Source organism: Fragaria vesca, linkage group LG5, assembly GCF_000184155.1.
Source record: "Fragaria vesca subsp. vesca linkage group LG5, FraVesHawaii_1.0, whole genome shotgun sequence".
Taxonomy (NCBI): Eukaryota; Viridiplantae; Streptophyta; class Magnoliopsida; order Rosales; family Rosaceae; genus Fragaria; species Fragaria vesca.
The window spans coordinates 10,511,345-10,514,062 of record NC_020495.1 but is presented as its reverse complement, the minus strand read 5'-3'; positions in this window follow the sequence as shown (position 1 = coordinate 10,514,062).

Sequence of the window (2,718 nt, the reverse complement as noted above, 5' to 3'; positions counted from 1 at the left end):
AATAAGGGATCCATTTTTTTGTTTCATTTCTAGGGATAGATCATTTGACGAACTTTTTGATCACAAAATCAAATCTCCACCGTTCAGTTCATTGGGCTATATGAGTAGATCATTTCTACAAATTTTCGGAAAATTTGGTGATCGATCGTTAAGTCATCCAAATGAGGGATTTATTTTTAATAATCTTGAACGGTGTAGGTTTGACATAAGTGTTAAGTTTTTTGTTTTAATCTTAGCCATCCAAACCCATTAAAAAACAGATCTAATGGTGTGGACCTATCATATTTCCACAACATTGATGATAACATACTTAATCATATATACACAACGTTAACGACCATAAATCTTAATGCATTTAACCAAAGCTCATGAATGATGGAGATGATGGAGCAGCTGGAGCTTATCAAAATCATTATTTCTTTCAATGTAACGTGTGTGTATATACATATATGTCTTTTCAGATACAAATCTCCTTATTTATTCAAAATGTGTGGATTTTCTTAATTGACTTACTTTTGGATCATATTTTCTCGTCTCAACCATGCATTCATCTTTTAGGTATATATGAGTATATCATCTCTATAAAGTTTCAGCCAAATTCATAATCATTAAGGTATTCAAAACTATGAATTACACAAACGATTCGGGTTGAACAGATTTGGTTCGCTCATTGTAATCATATAGTTTCGATACCTTAACGATCACCAATTTAGCTGAAATTTTGCATAGATGATCATGACATATATATTTAGATACTAGTATGATTGAAAAATATGACACTGAACGGTTTGCTAGCTACTCAAATACACCAATCTTTGCTTCCAATCAAGTAATATTTCGGAAACAGAATAATGTGGCGTTGATCACAAAGATTAGCAGTGCTAACTTCCAGCTGGGGTTATTTTACTATGCCGGTTAAAATGATTGTGCCCCTAGTTAGCTATGATTGAAAAATATGACACTGAACGGTTTGCTAGCCACTCAAATACACCAATCTTTGCTTCCAATCAAGTAATATTTCGGAAACAGAATAATGTGGTGTTGATCACAAAGATTAGCAGTGCTAACTTCCAGCTGGGGTCATTTTACTACGCTGGTTAAAATGATTGTGCCCCAAATAGGGTTTATGTACAAAAGAAGAGGGGGCAGGGGGATTCCTCGGACTGCCTGTTAGCTAGTAAAAGCAAAATCGCGAACAGGTTTGCCAAATGGCCAAATCAGATTAAAATTTCAAAACTTCTACAAAATATCTATCAAAAGTAGAATGAGAATGTCATCAACATTGTAATCTTAGAAAATGGATACGATTTGGATTAAGAGATTTGGGACCTTAAGATCAGGAAAACTAATAATCATTTCCAGAAGTTCAAATCGAGGAGGCTAGATTAGAAAGAAAGAAAAAAAAACAAACTATATGTTCATAGTGATACCATACATTAAGCACAAACATGTGTAACCAAATTCGATCTTGTTAACCAACCGTCGAGGAGGGATTGCTTATTTCTATTTTCTCTAGCGCTATGGAGTCGTCATGGATTGTGGAGGGTTCATCACACAGGCAGAAACAACTGAGCCAACAAAGAAAAGCAACAAAAATCATAATAAAAATATATAAAGGAACAAGGAGGACGAAATAAAAGTAATACTTCCAACTGTGTGCCAAGACTTTGGGATCGCTACTAATAGTCTTCAAAGTACTGGTATTGGTATGCTGCATCAAAGGAAACTTGAGCTCCAATTCGCATTTGAACTCCAATTCACCATTTGAATATATTGGCTTATAGTACGGCCACTTAATGTTCCTAGGAAGCGACATTGAGTAGTAGAACTGTGCGACCATATGATCATCGTTAATAAAAGCAGATCCTCCATGGTTGTCGGAGAGATTTGGGCCGTCCACTGGCGGAGGATTGGTCGCCAAGTCGTCATAATCTCCTTTCAAAGAATGTGTTAATGACAGAAGATCAGTTTTGTTAGTCAACTTTTTCCCGCGGTAGAAGGAGCTCAAATCCACCATAGCAAATCTCTGGTGTTTGTAAAAAGCCACGACTTTAACATCATCATAATGCAAGAAGTGGTGGTTATTGTCAAGTTTGCGGACTGTGATGTTGAGGGTGAGATTGTATTGATAGTGAAATTTGTTGGTGCCATCGATGCAGGTGGTGGCCGTGAAGTTGAAGTCGGTGAAAGAGGAACGAGCTACATGAAAGAGAAAGTCATGGGGTATTGGATCAAAAGGTATAAAGAAAATTGCGAGAAGAAAGATAGCCGTGGGAAGAAAGAAAATATAGGCAAGGAAGACCGAAAAGAACCGTTCTGTAGACATGACCTCTCGATCTCGCTCTTTGTATGTATTAATATAGGGAAAATGCTCTAATGCCCAAATATTTGAAAACTAAAGCCCATTCCAATTAAAATCTTATCCTTGTGTCCATTCCAATGATTCTTGAGAAAAAGACTATAATACCCTGTGTAACTACACCACACAAATATTATCTCTTTCTCCTTCAATTTTTCCCATCATCATAATGCAAGAAGTGGTGGTTATTGTCAAGTTTGCGGACTGTGATGTTGAGGGTGAGATTGTATTGATAGTGAAATTTGTTGGTGCCATCGATGCAGGTGGTGGCCGTGAAGTTGAAGTCGGTGAAAGAGGAACGAGCTACATGAAAGAGAAAGTCATGGGGTATTGTGTCACACCCCGAATTTTGGATAAAT